The 20,938-nt window shown below is 54.4% G+C and overlaps 1 protein-coding gene across 1 annotated transcript in view; it reads right to left on the reverse strand.

Annotated features, from left to right (window-relative positions):
- LOC140396817 (adhesion G protein-coupled receptor A2-like) overlaps positions 1-20,938 on the reverse strand; it is a 300,618-nt gene that overhangs the window by 89,780 nt on the left and 189,900 nt on the right.

Below are 20,938 nucleotides of genomic sequence, written 5' to 3' on the forward strand. Positions count from 1 at the left end.
CTACAATCTTCTACACTTCCTGGGTCCGTATCCCTCTATTCCCATCCTATTCATGTATTTGTCAAGATGCCCCTTAAATGTCACTATCGTCCCTGCTTCCACTACCTCCTCCGGTAGCGAGTTCCAGGCACCCACTACCCTCTGTGTAAAAAAACTTGCCTTGTACATCTATTCTAAACCTTGTGCTCTCACCTTAAACCTATCCGCCCTAGTAATTGACCCCTCTACCCTGGGGAAAAGCCTCTGACTATCCACTCTGTCTATGCCCCTCATAATTTTGTATACCTCTATCAGGTCGCCCCTCAACCTCCGTCGCTCCAGTGAGAACAAACCGAGTTTATTCAACCGCTCCTCATAGCTAATGCCCTCCATACCAGGCAACATTCTGGTAAATCTCTTCTGCACCCTCTCTAAAGCCTCCACATCCTTCTGGTAGTGTGGCGACCAGAATTGAACACTATACTCCAAGTGTGGCCTAACTAAGGTTCTATACAGCTGCAACATGACTTGCCAATTCTTATACTCAATGCCCCGGCCAATGAAGGCAAGCATGCCGTATGCCTTCTTGACTACCTTCTCCACCTGTGTTGCTACTGTCAGTGACCTGCGAACCTATACCCCTAGATCTCTCTGTCTGTCAATACTCTTGAGGGTTCTACCATTCACTGTATATTCCCTACCTGCATTAGACCTTCCAAAATGCATGACCTCACATTTGTCTGGATTAAACTCCATCTGCCATCTCTCCGCCCAAGTCTCCGACCCATTTAAATCCTGCTGTATCCTCTGACAGTCCACATCGCTGTCTGCAATTCCACCAACCTTTGTGTCGTCTGCAAACTTACTAATCAGACCAGTTACATTTTCCTCCAAATCATTTATATATACTACGAACAGCAAAGGTCCCAACACTGATTCCTGAGGAACGCCATGAGTCACTGCCCTCCAATTAGAAAAGCATCCTTCCATTGCTACCCTCTGCCTTCTATGGCCTAGCCAGTTCTGTATCCACCTTGCCAGCTCACCCCTGATCCCGTGTGACTTCACCTTTTGTACTAGTCTACCATGAGGGACCTTGTCAAAGGCCTTACTGAAGTCCATATAGACAACATCTACTGCCCTACCTGCATCAATCATCTTAGTGACCTCCTCGAAAAACTCTATCAAGTTAGTGAGACACGACCTCCCCTTCACAAAACCGTGCTGCCTCTCGCTAATACGTCCACTTGCTCCCAAATGGGAGTAAATCGTGTCCCTAAGAATCTTTTCCAATAATTTCCCTACCACTGACCTCAGGCACACCGATCTATAGGCCACGATTCTTCGAGCCTCCGCGCTGGGCCTTGCTGCGATTCTCCGGCGACGGTTGAAAGAGGCCACCACAGCGATTCTCCGCAGATGTCCGGCCGGATTCCCACCAGGGTGCTTCATGTGTGGTTCCACCCGGCGGGAGTTCGGAGTTACGGCTGCGGTGGCCGTCCTGGTGGGGGGGGGGGCCACCACGACGGCCAGGCCCGCGATCGGGGGCCACCGATCGGCGAAGACGTGCGATCTGAGGGGGGGGGCCTGCCGTGTGGGTCCGCCATGTCTCACGGGGCTGGCACCGCAGGCAGCAGCCGTGTGCGCGCGCGGACCCTTGGCCGGAAGTGCAGGGTCCCGTTTCGGCAGCCGGAGCTGCGTGGAACACCCCGGGGCCCTGCCAGCCCCCTTGAAAGCGGAGAATCACCCCGGACTTTCTGGAAAAAGGTCCGGAGTGATTTGCGCCCATTTTCTTGCGGGTGTGGGGACATAGCCCCATTATTGGAGAATCCCACCAATAATTTCCTATCGTTACCCTTCTTAAACAAAGGAACAGCATTGGCTATTCTCCAGTCATCTGGGACATCACCTGTAACCAATGAGGATAAAAAGATTTCTGTCAAGGGCTCAGCAATTTCCTCTCTAGCCTCCCTCAGTATTCTGAGGTACATCCCATCAGGCCCTGGGGACTTATCTACCGTAATATTTTGCAAGGCGCCCAACACCTCCTCTTTATTGGTGCCGACATGGCCCAGAGTATTTACACATCCTTCCCCAGACTCATCATCCACCAAGTCCTTCTCTTTGGTGAAAACTGATAGTACCTCGCCCAATTCCTCTGGCTCCTTGCATACATTCCCTCCTCTGTCCTTGATTGAGCCATTTCCCTGGCTGCCCTCTTGGCTCTTCTAAACTCTACGAATGCTTCCTTTTTCTTTTTGGATAAGCTGAAAATATCCCTCGTTATCCAAGGTTCCTGAAACTTGCCGTACTTATCCTTCTTCCTCACAGGAACATGCGGATCCGGAATTCTAATCGACTGACTTTTGAAAGCCTCCCACATGTCAGATGTTAATTTCCCCTCAAACATCTGCCCCCAATCTAGAATCTTTAGTCCAGGCTGATTATTGTTGTAAATAGCCTTCCCCCAATGTGACAGCACGGTAGCACAGTGGTTAGCACTGCTGCTTCACAGCACCGAGCTCCCAGGTTCAATTCCTGGCTTGGGTCATTATCAGTGCGGAGTCTGTACGTTCTCCCCGTGTCTGCGTGGGTTTCCTCCGGGTGCTCCGGTTTCCTCCCACAAGTCCCGAAAGACGTGCTGTTAGGTGAATTGGACATTCTGAATTCTCCCTCTGTGTACGCGAACAGGCTCCGGAATGTGGCGACTAGGGGCTTTTCACAGTAACTTCATTGCAGTGTTAATGTAAGCCTACTTGTGACAATAATAAAGATTATTATTATTTAGCACCATCACCCGAGGACTACACTTCTTCTTATCCACGAGTACCTTAAAACTGACTGAATTGTGGTCAGTGTTCCCCAAAAGCTCCACTACAGAATCTTCGACCACCTGGCCAGGCTCATTCCCCAATACCAGATCCAGACAGCCCTTCCCTGGTTGGACTATGTACATATTGTTTTAAGAAGCCCTCCTGGATGTTCCTTACAAACTCTGCCCCATCCAAGCCCCTAGCACTAAGTGAGTCCCAGTCAATATTGGGGAAGTTAAAATCCCCTACCACAACAACCCCGTTGCTTTTACACCTTGCCAAAATCTGCCTACATATCTGCTCCTCTATCTGCCGCTGGCTGTTGGGGGGTCTGTAGTAAACCCCCTTCCTATTCCTGAGCTCTAGCCATATTGCCTCGCCACTATCCCTGCCTGCTCGTCCTCTTGGTCCTACCAGCCTTAGTCTCTAGCTCTCCCTTGGTTATTTCACCTGTTGGCGTACTGCCCTGGTTCCCACCAGCTCAGGAACGGCCAGTCCTGATGGTTCACCTGCATCAACGATGACCTTGTGAAGTATTTCAGAAAGAACATTGCCTGTTGCTCGATGACAATCTGATGTCATATTGCAAGGGTGGCTGAACTTCAGAATGATGTCATTGGACCTAAAGCACTTTGACAAATCCTGGGGTTGGGAAAGGCGCTACAGAAATGCAAGTTCCTGCTTGTTAACGGCGAAGGCCTCACCACAGTGGCCAGTAGCACGGAGAAGCTGAGCGGACAAGGCAGCTTTAAGAAGCTTCACGTGTTTGGCAATGAGCAGAAAGTGCCTGGAATCTGCGAGCTCGACTCCCAACGGCAAGAAACAAACGGCACAAAACAATTGGAAACATTTTATTGGGTGAAAGTTTAATGTGAAGCAGCTGCTTAGTCTAGCAGCCGCCTGGCACGGTGCACTCAAGGCAAGGGGAGTGGGGGCCATTCAGCCCCTTTAACCTGTTGTATCAGAAGTAGAGAAGGCCCTTCATAATGATAATAATCTTTATTAGTGTCACAAGTGGGCTTACATTAACACTGCAATGAAGTTACTGTGAAAAGCCCCTAGTCGCCACATTCCGGCGCCTGTTCGGGTACACAAAGGGAGAATTCAGAATGTCCAATTCACCTAACAGCGCGTCTTTCAGGACTTGTGGGAGGAAACCGGAGCACCCGGAGGAAACCCACGCAGACACGGGGAGAACGTGCAGACTCCGCACAGACAGTGTGACCCAGCGGGGAATCGAACCCGGGTCCCTGGAGTTGTGAAGCCACAGTGCTAACCACTGCGCTGCCCTTTTAGCCCCTTCCCTGCTGTGCATTCACTTTGATCAAGGCCGCTCTGGACCTCAACCCTTACTTTTCTGCCGTTGGCCTATTTCCCTCGATACCCTTAGACAAGAAAAATCTTCCAATCGCATGACTGAAAGCAATAATTGACCTTGAGCCTCCACACACCTTCTATTGATGGGGAGACGCAGGGAAGAGTCCCAGTCCACCGGCCTGCGTGAAGAAATGCTTCCTGACACTATCTCCCGGACCGGCCTTGTTCCAATTGTAAAGGTCCCCCCTCCCCCCACAGCCAGAGTTTATCATGACCGACCCACTCGGTTCCAAACATCTCAGTTCCACCCTACTCCTCAAAGCCTCTAAACTCAAAAGCAGGCACTCGTCACAGCCGTGTTAAATAAATGGCTGCCCCGAAGCCCTTTACGAGGCCTGAGACAACATCTGGAATACGCTGGTGTGAACTGACGTCCCTTCAACAAAACAAGGGGGCCTGCGGAAGTGTGAGGGGGGGGGGCTTCCTGCCGTCTTCGCGGTGCCTGCACGCAGTACGGATTTCGACAGAAATAAAAAACAATCCTGTCTGTAAAGAGCATCTTCGGCGAAACCTTCCTGACAGTGGGGGGGGGGGGGGAGCCCTCGTTTCGGGATAAGCCTGGAATGACAGTAAAGTTGTGCCCCAAGACAGCAAGGCCTTGTTGTCCTGGTAACGGAGATGGCGGGACATAATTGTGAGAGCCTCTCGTTTCCAGTCCGCACTCCCGCGTGTCAGGTGACGCCTGCCTTTGCCGGTTTGTCATCAATACTTTCCCTGTTGGCTTAATGGGAAAAGCAGGAGTCCTGAGGTCGCCTTGGCCGGGCCCTAATCTCACTCCTTCCTGCTGTTGCCAGCCGGCATTAGAGGCCAAGATACAGACGGCAGCTGCTGCCTTAGCCTCCCATAAATTACCCAGCCAGGCCTTGCGTCCCCCAGCCATTAAAGATGACAAGGTGTCAGGGATCTGGACTCTCCGTCAGTGAGAGACAGGACACATACTGTCAGCTGCTGCCCACTGCATCTTCGGAGGGGCCTACGGACTGCTGCAGGGGCTCCCCTACTGTACAAACCACACACACAGACACATAAACCCAGAGAGAAACCACCCCACATCCAGCGTCACAGACACATGGATACGTACACACGAATATACCCAGACACACATCCCTGTACACAAACACAGGCAAGCATTCCCCATTCGGGGAATAAGTTCTCCTGCTGGAGCGGGAGCCCAGGAGTGATTCCCTCTCCCTTACCATACAGGGAGCTCGGGGAATTCCACTGGAATCCCGCTATAGGGCCGCCATATTCAGCGGGCGGCCTAAAGCCGATGTTGAATGGCTGGCCACCCTCCCCAACAATGCAAATCCTGACACCCCCCCCCCCCTTACTGCTGACAGGTAGCTCACAACACCAGACCCCCAATAGAGAAGGCCGTCACGGTGGTGCAGTGGTTAGCACTGCTGCCTTATGGCACCAAGGACACGGGTTCGATCCAGGCTCTGGGTCAGTGTCCGTGTGGAGTTTGCACATTCTCCCCGTGCCTGCGTGGGTTTCACCCCCACAACCCAAAGATGTGCTGGGTCGGGGGATTGGCCACGCTAAATTGCCCCTTCATTGGAAAAAAAAAATTGGGTTGTCCAAATTCAGTCGCACCTCCTTGCACACAGTGACGCCCAGACACACAGACACTGACGTGAACAGGGGTCGAGTATCTTGGCGATAATGTTTGGGTGTCAGACGGGCAGTGAACTTTACATCCTGCATTGAAAATCCTGGCAGCAATCCTCCAGACGTCTCAATGTCGGAACCGGGTCGGAAATCCTGGTGATCCGGGATCCAGGAAGCAGGAAAGTGAGCAGGAAGGCCCAATCAGAAAGGGTGCGGGGTGGCTGAATATTTCACCGAGTGGCTTGAGGTAGACGAGGGGGGAAGGGAAGGGAAGGGGGGGGGGGGAGACCCCCCTCATGAAGGTCCCTTCACTTCACGAGGGGTCAGCTCCTTGGGGAGGGGGGGGGGGGGGGTGGGGGGGGGGGCACGAGTGACTAACTGGGGGAATTTGAATTGCCTCGTGACTGCGGTTTGCCCCCTGCACTGTCCTCCCCCTGGTTTAGCACAGCGGGCGAAACAGCTGTCTTGGAAAGCAGAACAAGGCCAGCAGCACGGTTCAATTCCTGTCCCAGCCTCCCCGAACAGGCGCCGGAATGTGGCGACTAGGGGCTTTTCACAGTAACTTCATTGAAGCCGACTTGTGACAATAAGCGATTTTCATTTCACCTCCTGCACCCACGCGGTACCTCACCATTCCTCCGACAACCACAACTAGCATTGAGAACATGTGGAAACCTTCCTGAAGGAGCACTTTGGTTATTGAGTCAAAGAGGGAGAAATTCTCAGGAATGAACAAAGTTTTACCCAAGGAGACAGAGAGAGAGATGAAGAGGTGGAGAGATTCAGGGAGGAGAGAGGGAGTAGAATCCACTCGGCTGAAGATATGCCAGGAATCCTGATACAGAGGGAAGAATGTTACGGAGACTCTGGGAGAAGGACGAATGGCGAGAGCAATCGTGTTGGTCAGGGGTCTGGTTACAGATCGTCCACAATCATTCGTAAAACAAGGAACAACAATCAGGAGGGTGGAAAATCCGAGATAATGTCAGAATGTGGAGTGCTCTTTTCACTAGCCTCTTCCTTGCTGTGGAGACACTTCCTGGTCTGGGGACAGGCGGCTGCATTGAGCTGGGCAGTCATTAACACAATGTAGCGGGGCCACTTACTAATCCCTTTTGTGGTTACATTCTCCCCAAGTGTGCTCAGCAAATCCCCGTCTACAACAGACACACTTATTACTGTGACAGCAGCAGGCTCCCCACTAATCATTGACATCTGCGCCAAGTATTTCACTCCAACTTCTTTTACAAAACACACAGAACCTTGTTAAAGGGGCAGTGGCCCCAGGGTGAAGCAGATTTAGTGCAGAGAATTCGCCCGGTGTTTGTGGATTTGTGACTGTTGTGGACTGCAGGGACTCAGGAAACTCCTTCAATCTGTTTGCTTCACGTTTCATAACCTGGAATTGGAATTTGCCGTGCGTGTGTGTGTGAGTGAGTGTAAATGTGCATGCGTGTGTGTATGCATGCGAGTGTGCGTGTATGGGTGTGTGCATGTGTGTTTGTATGCATTAGAGATTGAGAGTGTGTACGCGGGTGCGAGTGAGGTGAGGTGAGGGAGGGAGGGAGTGCGTGTGTGGGGGATGTGGATTCACGGTGAGCTCAGCCTGCTCCGGAGGAACTGGGGACTTTGGACTCATTGTTCGTAAAGTTCTACTGGGGAATTTCCTCAGCTCGTTGGAATGAGCGAGGGGCTGAAGAGAGAGCGAGAGCGAGAGAGCGAGAGAGAGAGAGAGAGAGTATGGCAGTGGAAACTAAGAACGTTAGATGGTGTTCAGTGTGTATGTGACCAGTCCCTTCACAAACACCAGCGATGGGCCTGTGGTTACTGGGTTACGGGGATAGGCGAGAGACTGGGCCAAGTAGGGTGCCCTATCCAAGGGTCGGTGCAGACTCGATGGGCTGAATGGCCTCCTTCTGCACTGTAAATGCTATGATGGGCAACCTGGGCTGGTGAGTCGGCCGCATGAGTGTCCCTCTCTCCTTCATCTCAAGGTCACAAGATTGAAATCAGGCTCATTCACTAACCCTGACCCCATGAATAAGATTGAAGACATTTGACACACTCCAAATATTTCATAACGAGTTAGAGAAATTGTTGAATTATTTATATATTAATAGAACTGTCATCAACTTCAAATGGTGAAAACAAAAGAAATATTGACACTTTGGACACAGAGATGCACGGCTCTCACACTCAATGTTGTGAGCAATCAGCACACACCTCACTTCACTCACCCTCGCTTTGTGTGTGAATCACCAGTCAAACCCCCAGTAAAAACACTCCACGAACGGGAATCAGCGGAATGTGGCGATCCTGAGCACGGAGAACGGTCAACAAAGTGTCTTGTGGGCCACACTCAGAACCCAGATGGGAGGCAGGTTACCACCAGTGACCCTCACTGTCCCACATCCAACCCCCACCCTCTCACACACACACACACACACACACAATTCACTGCACACCTCTCTCTCCATTTCCATCGACCGTCCCTTTCCTTATCCCCGCCGCATCCTCTGTCCCCGTGGACAGAATATCATCGGTAGCTGGCTTTTGGAGATGGGGCGAGTAACTCAGTCGATGTTCTGACTGTCTTCAGAGTCAGAGAGTTTTCCAGTACAGAGAGAGAGGCCTTCAGCCCGCTGTGTCCGTGTCGGGCATCAAGCACCGACCTACACTCAGCCCATTCTCCAGGTCGGCAGCCTGGAGCGCTGTTGCTCAACTAAACGCCTCTCAAATGTTGTGAGCGCTCCCATCTCTGCCGTCCTTCCAGGCAGCGAGTTCCAGATTCCCCACCACCCCTCGGCCCCCTACCTCTTAGCTTAAATCCATGCCCCCTGTTTATTCGGCCCTCTACTTAGGGGAAGGTTCCTTCCTACCCACCCGACCCGGGTCCCTCATCATCTCCTCGATGAGTGACATCCCCGTTAGGCCTGCCCGTAACACTGCAAACGCAGAGAAAGAATCCCAGCCCCATTTGATAGGTCCAGAGGACCCAAGCAGCGGGACACAGGGCAACTGTGCAAATTTGCTGGTGACACAAAGATGGGTGGAGTAGTGGATGAGGTGGAGGGCTGTTGTAGGCAAAGAGACATTGATAGGACGCAGAGCTGGGCCGGAAAATGGCAGATGGAGTGTAACCCTGATAAGTGTGAGGTGATTCATTTTGGTAGAAAAAATTTGAACGCGGATTACAGGGTCAACGGCAGGGTTCTGAGGAATGTGGAGAAACAGAGAGATTTTGGAGTTCATGTCCACAGATCTCTGAAGGTTGCCACTCAAGTGGATAGAGTCGTGAAGAAAGCCTATAGTCTGTTAGCGTTTATTAACAGGGGCTTGAGTTTAAGAGCCGCGGGGTTATGCTGCAACTGTACAAGAACTTGGTTAGACCACATTTGGAGTATTGTGTGCAGTTCTGGTCACCTCATTATAGGAAGGATGTGGCATCATTGGAAAGGGTGCAAAGGAGATTTACCAGGATGCTGCCTGGATTGGAGGATGGGTCTTATGAGGAAAGGTTGAGGGAGCTCGGGCTTTTCTCATTGGAGCGGAGGAGGATGAGAGGCAACTTAATAGAAGTTTATAAGATAATGAGAGGGATAGATAGAGTGGACGTTCAGAGACTATTTCCTTGGGTGGATGTAGCTGTTACAAGGGGGCAGAACTATAAGGTTCAGGGTGGGAGATATAGGAGGAATGTCCGAGGTAGGTTCTTTACTCAGAGAGTGGTTAGGGTGTGGAATGGACTGCCTGCTGTGATAGTGGAGTCGGACACTTTAGGAACTTTCAAGCGGTTATTGGATAGGCACATGGAGCACACCAGAATGACAGGGAGTGGGATAGCTTGATCTTGGTTTCGGACAAGGCTCGGCACAACATCGAGGGCCGAAGGGCCTGTTCTGTGCTGTACGGTTCCATGTTCTAAGTTCTATGTAAACACTCGGCTAGGCTCATTTCAGCTCGAACTGTACTGAGGGAGTGCTGCACTGTCAGAGGGTCAGTACAGAGGGAGTGCCGCACTGTCAGAGGGTCAGTACTGAGGGAGTGCTGCACTGTCAGAGGGTCAGTACTGAGGGAGTGCTGCACTGTCAGAGGGTCAGTACTGAGGGAGTGCTGCACTGTCAGAGGGTCAGTACTGAGGGAGTGCTACACTGTCAGGGGGTCAGTACTGAGGGAGTGCCGCACTGTCAGAGGGTCAGTACTGAGGGAGTGCTGCACTGTCAGAGGGTCAGTACTGAGGGAGTGCTGCACTGTCAGAGGGTCAGTACTGAGGGAGTGCTGCACTGTCAGAGGTCAGTACTGAGGGAGTGCTGCACTGTCAGAGGGTCAGTACTGAGGGAGTGCCGCACTGTCAGAGGGTCAGTACTGAGGGAGTGCCGCACTGTCAGAGGGTCAGTACTGAGAGAGTGCCGCACTGTCAGAGGGTCAGTACTGAGGGAGTGCTGCACTGTCAGAGGGTCAGTACTGAGGGAGTGCCGCACTGTCAGAGGGTCAGTGCTGAGGGAGTGCTGCACTGTCAGAGGGTCAGTACTGAGGGAGTGCTGAACTGGCAGAGGGTCAGTACTGAGGGAGTGCTGCACTGTCAGAGGGTCAGTACTGAGGGAGCGCCGCACTGTCAGAGGGTCAGTACAGAGAGAGTTCCGCACTGTCAGAGGGTCAGTACTGAGGGAGTGACGCCCTGTCAGAGGGTCAGTACTGAGGGAGTGCCGCACTGTCAGAGGTTCAGTACTGAGGGAGTGCTGCACTGTCAGAGGGTCAGTACTGAGGGAGTGCCACACTGTCAGAGGGTCAGTACCGATGGAGTGCCGCACTATCAGAGAGTCAATACTCAGGGAGTGCCACATTGTCAGAGGGTCAGTACTGAGGGTGTCCTGCACTGTCAGAGGGTCAGTACTGAGGGAGTGCTGCACTGTCAGAGGGTCAGTACTGAAGGAGTGCTGCACTGTCAGAGGGTCAGTACTGAGGGAGTGCTGCACTGTCAGAGGGTCAGTACTGAGGGAGTGCTGAACTGTCAGAGGGTCAGTACTGAGGGAGTGCTGCACTGTCAGAGGGTCAGTACTGAGGGAGTGCTGCACTGTCAGAGGGTCTGTACTGAGGGAGTGCTGCACTGTCAGAGGGTCAGTACTGAGGGAGCTCCGCACTGTCAGAGGGTCAGTACTGAGGGAGTGCTGCACTGTCAGAGGGTCAGTACTGAAGGAGTGCTGCACTGTTAGAGGGTCAGTACTGAGGGAGCTCCGCACTGTCAGAGGGTCAGTACTGAGGGAGTGCTGCACTGTCAGAGGGTCAGTACTGAGGGAGCTCCGCACTGTCAGAGGGTCAGTACTGAGGGAGTGCTGCACTGTCAGAGGGTCAGTACTGAAGGAGTGATGCACTGTCAGAGGGTCAGTACTGAGGGAGTGCTGCACTGTCAGAGGGTCAGTACTGAGGCAGTGCTGTACTGTTAGAGGGTCAGTACTGAGGGAGCTCCGCACTGTCAGAGGGTCAGTACCTGAGGGAGTGCCGCACTGTCAGAGGATCAGTACTGAGGGAGTGCTGCACTGTGAGAGGGTCAGTACTGAGGCAGTGCTGCACTGTTAGAGGGTCAGTACTGAGGGAGCTCCGCACTGTCAGAGGGTCAGTACTGAGGGAGCGCCGCACTGTCAGAGGGTCAGTACAGAGGGAGTTCCGCACTGTCAGAGGGTCAGTACTGAGGGAGTGACGCCCTGTCAGAGGGTCAGTACTGAGGGAGTGCCGCACTGTCAGAGGTTCAGTACTGAGGGAGTGCTGCACTGTCAGAGGGTCAGTACTGGGGGAGTGCCACACTGTCAGAGGGTCAGTACCGATGGAGTGCCGCACTATCAGAGAGTCAATACTCAGGGAGTGCCGCATTGTCAGAGGGTCAGTACTGAGGGTGTCCTGCACTGTCAGAGGGTCAGTACTGAGGGAGTGCTGCACTGTCGGAGGGTCAGTACTGAAGGAGTGCTGCACTGTCAGAGGGTCAGTACTGAGGGAGTGCTGCACTGTCAGAGGGTCAGTACTGAGGGAGTGCTGAACTGTCAGAGGGTCAGTACTGAGGGAGTGCTGCACTGTCAGAGGGTCAGTACTGAGGGAGTGCTGCACTGTCAGAGGGTCTGTACTGAGGGAGTGCTGCACTGTCAGAGGTTCAGTACTGAGGGAGTGCTGCACTGTCAGAGGGTCAGTACTGGGGGAGTGCCACACTGTCAGAGGGTCAGTACCGATGGAGTGCCGCACTATCAGAGAGTCAATACTCAGGGAGTGCCGCATTGTCAGAGGGTCAGTACTGAGGGTGTCCTGCACTGTCAGAGGGTCAGTACTGAGGGAGTGCTGCACTGTCGGAGGGTCAGTACTGAAGGAGTGCTGCACTGTCAGAGGGTCAGTACTGAGGGAGTGCTGCACTGTCAGAGGGTCAGTACTGAGGGAGTGCTGAACTGTCAGAGGGTCAGTACTGAGGGAGTGCTGCACTGTCAGAGGGTCAGTACTGAGGGAGTGCTGCACTGTCAGAGGGTCTGTACTGAGGGAGTGCTGCACTGTCAGAGGGTCAGTACTGAGGGAGCTCCGCACTGTCAGAGGGTCAGTACTGAGGGAGTGCTGCACTGTCAGAGGGTCAGTACTGAAGGAGTGCTGCACTGTTAGAGGGTCAGTACTGAGGGAGTGCTGCACTGTCAGAGGGTCAGTACTGAGGGAGCTCCGCACTGTCAGAGGGTCAGTACTGAGGGAGTGCTGCACTGTCAGAGGGTCAGTACTGAAGGAGTGCTGCACTGTCAGAGGATCAGTACTGAGGGAGTGCTGCACTGTCAGAGGGTCAGTACTGAGGCAGTGCTGTACTGTTAGAGGGTCAGTACTGAGGGAGCTCCGCACTGTCAGAGGGTCAGTACCTGAGGGAGTGCCGCACTGTCAGAGGATCAGTACTGAGGGAGTGCTGCACTGTCAGAGGGTCAGTACTGAGGCAGTGCTGCACTGTTAGAGGGTCAGTACTGAGGGAGCTCCGCACTGTCAGAGGGTCAGTACTGAGGGAGTGCCGCACTGTCAGGGGGTCAGTACTGAGGGAGCTCCGCACTGTCAGAGGGTCAGGACTGAGGGAGTGCCGCACTGTCAGAGGGTCAGTACTGAGGGAGTGCTGCACTGTCAGAGGGTCAGTACTGAGGGAATGCCGCACTGTCAGAGGGTCAGTACTGAGGGAGTGCCGCACTGTCAGAGGGTCAGTACTGAGGGAGTGCCGCACTATCAGAGGGTCAGTACTGAGGGAGTGCCGCACTGTCAGAGGGTCAGTACTGAGGGAGTGCCGCACTGTCAGAGGGTCTGTACTGAGGGAGTGCCGCACTGTCAGAGGGTCAGTACTGAGGGAGTGCCGCACTGTCAGAGGGTCAGTACTGAGGGAGTGCCGCACTGTCAGAGGGTCAGTGCTGAGGGAGTGCTGCACTGTCAGAGGGTCAGTACTGAGGGAGTGCTGCACTGTCAGAGGGTCAGTACTGAGGGAGTGCTGCACTGTCAGAGGGTCTGTACTGAGGGAGTGCCGCTCTGTCAGAGGGTCAGTACTGAGGGAGTGCTGCACTGTCAGAGGGCCAGTACTGAGGGAGTGCCGCACTGTCAGAGGGTCAGTACTGAGGGAGTGCCGCACTGTCAGAGGGTCAGTACTGAGGGAGTGCCGCACTGTTAGAGGGTCAGTACTGAGGGAGTGCTGCACTATCAGAGGGTCAGTACTGAGGGAGTGCCGCACTGTCAGAGGGTCAGTACTGAGGGAGTGCCGCACTGTCAGAGGGTCAGTACTGAGGGAGTGCCGTACTGTCAGAGGGTCAGTACTGAGGGAGTGCCGCCCTGTCAGAGGGTCAGTACTGAGGGAGTGCTGCACTGTCAGAGGGTCTGTACTGAGGGAGTGCTGCACTGTCAGAGGGTCAGTACTGAAGGAGCTCCGCACTGTCAGAGGGTCAGTACTGAGGGAGTGCTGCACTGTCAGAGGGTCAGTACTGAAGGAGTGCTGCACTGTTAGAGGGTCAGTACTGAGGGAGTGCTGCACTGTCAGAGGGTCAGTACTGAGGGAGCTCCGCACTGTCAGAGGGTCAGTACTGAGGGAGTGCTGCACTGTCAGAGGGTCAGTACTGAAGGAGTGCTGCACTGTCAGAGGATCAGTACTGAGGGAGTGCTGCACTGTCAGAGGGTCAGTACTGAGGCAGTGCTGCACTGTTAGAGGGTCAGTACTGAGGGAGCTCCGCACTGTCAGAGGGTCAGTACTGAGGGAGTGCCGCACTGTCAGGGGGTCAGTACTGAGGGAGCTCCGCACTGTCAGAGGGTCAGGACTGAGGGAGTGCCGCACTGTCAGAGGGTCAGTACTGAGGGAGTGCTGCACTGTCAGAGGGTCAGTACTGAGGGAGTGCCGCACTGTCAGAGGGTCAGTACTGATGGAGTGCCGCACTGTCAGAGGGTCAGTACTGAGGGAGTGCCGCACTATCAGAGGGTCAGTACTGAGGGAGTGCCGCACTGTCAGAGGGTCAGTACTGAGGGAGTGCCGCACTGTCAGAGGGTCTGTACTGAGGGAGTGCCGCACTGTCAGAGGGTCAGTACTGAGGGAGTGCCGCACTGTCAGAGGGTCAGTACTGAGAGAGTGCCGCACTGTCAGAGGGTCAGTACTGAGGGAGTGCTGCACTGTCAGAGGGTCAGTACTGAGGGAGTGCCGCACTGTCAGAGGGTCAGTGCTGAGGGAGTGCTGCACTGTCAGAGGGTCAGTACTGAGGGAGTGCTGAACTGGCAGAGGGTCAGTACTGAGGGAGTGCTGCACTGTCAGAGGGTCAGTACTGAGGGAGCGCCGCACTGTCAGAGGGTCAGTACAGAGGGAGTTCCGCACTGTCAGAGGGTCAGTACTGAGGGAGTGACGCCCTGTCAGAGGGTCAGTACTGAGGGAGTGCCGCACTGTCAGAGGTTCAGTACTGAGGGAGTGCTGCACTGTCAGAGGGTCAGTACTGAGGGAGTGCCACACTGTCAGAGGGTCAGTACCGATGGAGTGCCGCACTATCAGAGTGTCAATACTCAGGGAGTGCCGCATTGTCAGAGGGTCAGTACTGAGGGTGTCCTGCACTGTCAGAGGGTCAGTACTGAGGGAGTGCTGCACTGTCAGAGGGTCAGTACTGAAGGAGTGCTGCACTGTCAGAGGGTCAGTACTGAGGGAGTGCTGCACTGTCAGAGGGTCAGTACTGAGGGAGTGCTGAACTGTCAGAGGGTCAGTACTGAGGGAGTGCTGCACTGTCAGAGGGTCAGTACTGAGGGAGTGCTGCACTGTCAGAGGGTCTGTACTGAGGGAGTGCTGCACTGTCAGAGGGTCAGTACTGAGGGAGCTCCGCACTGTCAGAGGGTCAGTACTGAGGGAGTGCTGCACTGTCAGAGGGTCAGTACTGAAGGAGTGCTGCACTGTTAGAGGGTCAGTACTGAGGGAGTGCTGCACTGTCAGAGGGTCAGTACTGAGGGAGCTCCGCACTGTCAGAGGGTCAGTACTGAGGGAGTGCTGCACTGTCAGAGGGTCAGTACTGAAGGAGTGCTGCACTGTCAGAGGATCAGTACTGAGGGAGTGCTGCACTGTCAGAGGGTCAGTACTGAGGCAGTGCTGTACTGTTAGAGGGTCAGTACTGAGGGAGCTCCGCACTGTCAGAGGGTCAGTACCTGAGGGAGTGCCGCACTGTCAGAGGATCAGTACTGAGGGAGTGCTGCACTGTCAGAGGGTCAGTACTGAGGCAGTGCTGCACTGTTAGAGGGTCAGTACTGAGGGAGCTCCGCACTGTCAGAGGGTCAGTACTGAGGGAGTGCCGCACTGTCAGGGGGTCAGTACTGAGGGAGCTCCGCACTGTCAGAGGGTCAGGACTGAGGGAGTGCCGCACTGTCAGAGGGTCAGTACTGAGGGAGTGCTGCACTGTCAGAGGGTCAGTACTGAGGGAATGCCGCACTGTCAGAGGGTCAGTACTGAGGGAGTGCCGCACTGTCAGAGGGTCAGTACTGAGGGAGTGCCGCACTATCAGAGGGTCAGTACTGAGGGAGTGCCGCACTGTCAGAGGGTCAGTACTGAGGGAGTGCCGCACTGTCAGAGGGTCTGTACTGAGGGAGTGCCGCACTGTCAGAGGGTCAGTACTGAGGGAGTGCCGCACTGTCAGAGGGTCAGTACTGAGGGAGTGCCGCACTGTCAGAGGGTCAGTGCTGAGGGAGTGCTGCACTGTCAGAGGGTCAGTACTGAGGGAGTGCTGCACTGTCAGAGGGTCAGTACTGAGGGAGTGCTGCACTGTCAGAGGGTCTGTACTGAGGGAGTGCCGCTCTGTCAGAGGGTCAGTACTGAGGGAGTGCTGCACTGTCAGAGGGCCAGTACTGAGGGAGTGCCGCACTGTCAGAGGGTCAGTACTGAGGGAGTGCCGCACTGTCAGAGGGTCAGTACTGAGGGAGTGCCGCACTGTCAGAGGGTCAGTACTGAGGGAGTGCTGCACTATCAGAGGGTCAGTACTGAGGGAGTGCCGCACTGTCAGAGGGTCAGTACTGAGGGAGTGCCGCACTGTCAGAGGGTCAGTACTGAGGGAGTGCCGTACTGTCAGAGGGTCAGTACTGAGGGAGTGCCGCCCTGTCAGAGGGTCAGTACTGAGGGAGTGCTGCACTGTCAGAGGGTCAGTACTGAGGGAGTGCCGCACTGTCAGAGGGTCAGTACTGAGGGAGTGCCGCACTGTCAGAGGGTCAGTACTGAGGGAGTGCCGCACTGTCAGAGGGTCAGTACTGAGGGAGTGCCGCACTGTCAGAGGGTCAGTACTGAGGGAGTGCCGCACTGTCAGAGGGTCAGTCCTGAGGGAGTGCCGCACTGTCAGAGGGTCAGTACTGAGGGAGTGCCGCACTGTCAGAGGGTCAGTCCTGAGGGAGTGCCGCACTGTCAGGGGGTCAGTACTGAGGGAGTGCCGCACTGTCAGAGGGTCAGTACTGAGGGAGTGCCGCACTGTCAGAGGGTCAGTACTGAGGGAGTGCTGCACTGTCAGAGGGTCAATACTGAGGGAGTGCCGCACTGTCAGAGGGTCAGTACTGAGGGAGTGCTGCACTGTCAGAGGGTCAGTACTGAGGGAGTGCCGCACTGTCAGAGGGTCAGTACTGAGGGAGTGCTGCACTGTCAGAGGGTCAGTACTGAGGGAGTGCTGCATTGTCAGAGGGTCAGTACTGAGGGAGTGCCACACTGTCAGAGGGTCAGTACTGAGGGAGTGCCGCACTGTCAGAGGGTCAGTACTGAGGGAGTGCCGCACTGTCAGAGGGTCAGTACTGAGGGAGTGCCGCACTGTCAGAGGGTCAGTACTGAGGGAGTGCTGCACTGTCAGAGGGTCAATACTGAGGGAGTGCCGCACTGTCAGAGGGTCAGTACTGAGGGAGTGCCGCACTGTCAGAGGGTCAGTACTGAGGGAGTGCTGCACTGTCAGAGGGTCAGTACTGAGGGAGCGCCGCACTGTCAGAGGGTCAGTACTGAGGGAGTGCCGCACTGTCAGAGGGTCAGTACTGAGGGAGTGCTGCACTGTCAGAGGGTCAGTACTGAGGGAGTGCCGCACTGTCAGAGGGTCAGTACTGAGGGAGTGCTGCACTGTCAGAGGGTCAGTACTGAGGGAGTGCCGCACTGTCAGAGGGTCAGTACTGAGGGAGTGCCGCACTGTCAGAGGGTCAGTACTGAGGGAGTGCCGCACTGTCAGAGGGTCAGTTCTGAGGGAGTGCCGCACTGTCAGAGGGTCAGTACTGAGGGAGTGCTGCACTGTCAGAGGGTCAGTACTGAGGGAGCTACGTACTGTTGGAACAAATATACAAACCTATTCATTAGGAACAGGACTAGGCCACTCGGCCCCTCCAGTCTGCTCCACCATTCAGTAAGACCACTCACTGGTGATCGTGTTGTAACCTCAGCCCCACATTCCTGCTGACTCATCAACAACCTTTCACCCCCTTGTGAATCAAGAATCTGTCCAACTCTGCCTGGAAAATATTCAAAGACTCAGCTTCCACTGCCTTTTGAGAAAAACATCTTCACTTCCGTTTTAAATGGACGGCCCCTTATTTTTAACAGTTACCCCCTAGTTCTAGATCCTTCCAGACGAGGAAACACCCTCTCCACATGCGCCCTGTTAAGATTGCTGAGGATGGGAGGCGGATTGACAATGACACATCGTCACAGCGTGGGGCTCCGCACGGAGAGGTGACTGTGGTGTGGGACCACCAATCACAGCCCTGGTAGCTCTGAATTTGCTACTCGAGCCCATCAGCAGGCAGCGCAGAACAATATCCAGCCCCGATTGGTGGAGCGCCCTTCCGAGCGGGATGACAGTTTTCCGGGCTTTCGCGGAGACTGGGAGCCGCTCAGACACGGAGTGAAGCCTCTGAACTTTCACTGACTCAAGCAGCAGCCGTGTGTGTGAGATGGCCACCCTAACCCCGGGCTGCGAGCCAGCGAAGCCTTTAGCGGGGCGAGGGGGAAGCGCTGGCCAACAGCCATCGAGGGGCGCAGGGGGGGCGACACTCGACCAGAGGCCGGGCTGAGAGTCAGAGGGCTGGGCGCGAAGCCACTGCGCTTTGGAATATCCACCAGGAATTCAGTCAATTCAACACAAGGTCCAGTTGTCACTGTCCACGAAGCAACAGAACCGCCCATTCTGTGATCCTATTGGGATTCCGTAGGGGAAGGTTCATGGGGCATTGTACCGAGACACATTGCTGAAGGCCTTCCATCGCTGTGCGATGGTTCCTCTGGGGAGATCAATCTGCAGTTCCATCTGCTGGGGATTAACCACCTCAGACATTCGAGGCGGTTTAGTTACAGAAACATTGAAACAGGAAATAGGAGTAGGCCATTCGGCCCTTCCAGCCAGCACCACCATTCTATATGATCATTGCCGATCCTGCAAATTCAGTGTCCCACTCCCGCTCCAGAAGAGGAGCTGGAGGACACGGCTGAGGGATATCATCCCTGATCCGGCACGTTTAGCATTGGCTGCTCAGTCTTTCTCACCCAGAGGGGGGTGGGCGCCTGGAACTCGCTGCCTGAAAGGTTGGTGGAGGCAGAGACCCTCAGAACATTTAACAAGTATTCCGATGTGCGCTTGCGATCCCGAGGCAGACACGGCTACGGGGTCACTGATGCGCGATCAATTACAATCAAAGACCAGGTAGTAACATAACTGAAGGCTTTAATCGACTAGAACTGTTCCCCAGCAGCTTCGGTACAGAAATGAGGGCTGCTGGGGCGGCACCGGTTCTTATACCCCGCCTGTCAGGGCGGAGCTACACAGCCAATGGTAAACTCCTAGGTTTAACCAATGGTCTTCAGCCTCTCGGGTACTGTAATACCTGATAATACCACAGTCACGTGCTGGGAAATGGGGTTAGAATAGTTAGGTGGCTGTTTTTGACCATCGCTGAGGCGATGGACCTTTTCTGTGCTGTAAGACTTGAAATATCAAATCCTTCAATCACCCCAAAACCACTTGTGTGCTTGGCAAGTGCGATGCATTGTGAGGCCTCCAGGTTTATCGATCACTGGCACACACTCCTGCGTCCGTTTCATTCGCCGATCTGAAGGCTGAAAGAGTCCAGGTGAGCTGTGTGGATTATGTTTCTGGGTTTTTTTTTCCTCCTCTCTGGGCTGTGCCTAAACAAAAAGGCCAGAGGTGAATTTGTGGTGTAAGGAAGGCGAGCTGGATGAACGGGTGGTGTAATGATGAAGAATCCATCTCTTATTCTCAGGCTGCGTGCACAGAAAGCCATCAAGCTGTCGACAGGCTCTTACTCTGCGTGTGTGTTTTGGCGTGAGATGAAAAGGAGCTCGTGTCTTTGAACTCGCAAGCGAGGGAAAATGTTGGCCAGGAGCATCGCTGGGATGAATCCATCGCTGGAAAACATATAAAAATCTGCTGGAATCCATCAAGGAACAGTCAAAACACTGATAACAGCTGTGAATCCAGGGGTTGCAAAACAACCGAGGAGGCACTCACACAAGAACCCGAGGAGGACGGATCTGCCAGACGGTGGGAGTGCGGCGCAGCGCTTTCAAAGGGCCAGCAGGGCCTCCGCCTGGGTTGTAAGGTTCCGTGAAGTATGCGGAGTCCCAGCATTTCCACTGTCGCTGCCTCCTCTCAGAGACCAGGCACCCTAAACTGGGAAGGAAGGAGCTCAGCGTTCCGATCGCACCTTCAGGGGGGATGTTTCAAAGCATTTTACAGATCATGAAATCCTCTGCGAAACGCTTTTGTGACCTTGTGTCACACCAGGAACGCAGCAGGCAAGCACAGCAGGATCCCACAAAATCATCCCCGCTGATTGAGAGATAGTAGCGCGGGGATGGGACATTACTCGTCGACCTCCCTGTGTAGGCAGTGTTTTGGTTTAACTGAAAGGCAGCGAGTACCTCTGACAGTGCACAAGATCACTGGGCCGATCAGACAAGATCATGTGCTCAAGTGGGCTTTGCACCCACAACCTTCTGAGTCATTGGTGTGAGAGTTCCCTCCTCTTCCGTGCACACTTCACCCGAATATTCCGTCTGTTCACCCGATGCCTCAGTCTACGTGTTTACTGTGTATCTATCGCCTGTCCGATGTTTTCTCATGTACGGATCGCTCTGGCTGGACTGTAAGCAGAACAATACCTTTCACTGTGGCTCGGGACACGTGACACTATAAACCTAAATGTACTGTGCCAAGGCTGCGTGATCAGGGTTCAGGCCGGGATCTGTGGGTCTGGACGCTCTGAACTCCAAGGGGACGGGTAGCCTTGGGCAGGTAACCAGAGGAAGAGCTCCCCATCTCTCCCCAACCCCCACCTCAGGAACCCCCTGCCGAATACTACCAGGTATCAACCCAGGTATTCGCAGTTACATTCAGGACTGTTTACACCTAATCTACTCAGACATCCACAGTTAAATCGGCTATCCCCGGGAACAATTGCAACATATTAGCAATTGAATACCAGGCCAGACCTGTCGGCGCCTGCAGTGGCCGAGACAAAGACAGGTGAGCGACCACCCCCCGACAGAGGAATCGCCTCACCATTGGACACATCGACCCCAGAGATTGGGGACAGAATCCAATCACTTGGGACTCAGGGTCAAGGGCAGCCCCGGGAGGCGGGAAGCCCCTGGGCCCTATAAAGTGAGGGGCCAAGTTCAGATCTCTCTCTCT

Source organism: Scyliorhinus torazame, chromosome 20 (assembly GCF_047496885.1).
Source record: "Scyliorhinus torazame isolate Kashiwa2021f chromosome 20, sScyTor2.1, whole genome shotgun sequence".
NCBI lineage: Eukaryota > Metazoa > Chordata > Chondrichthyes > Carcharhiniformes > Scyliorhinidae > Scyliorhinus > Scyliorhinus torazame.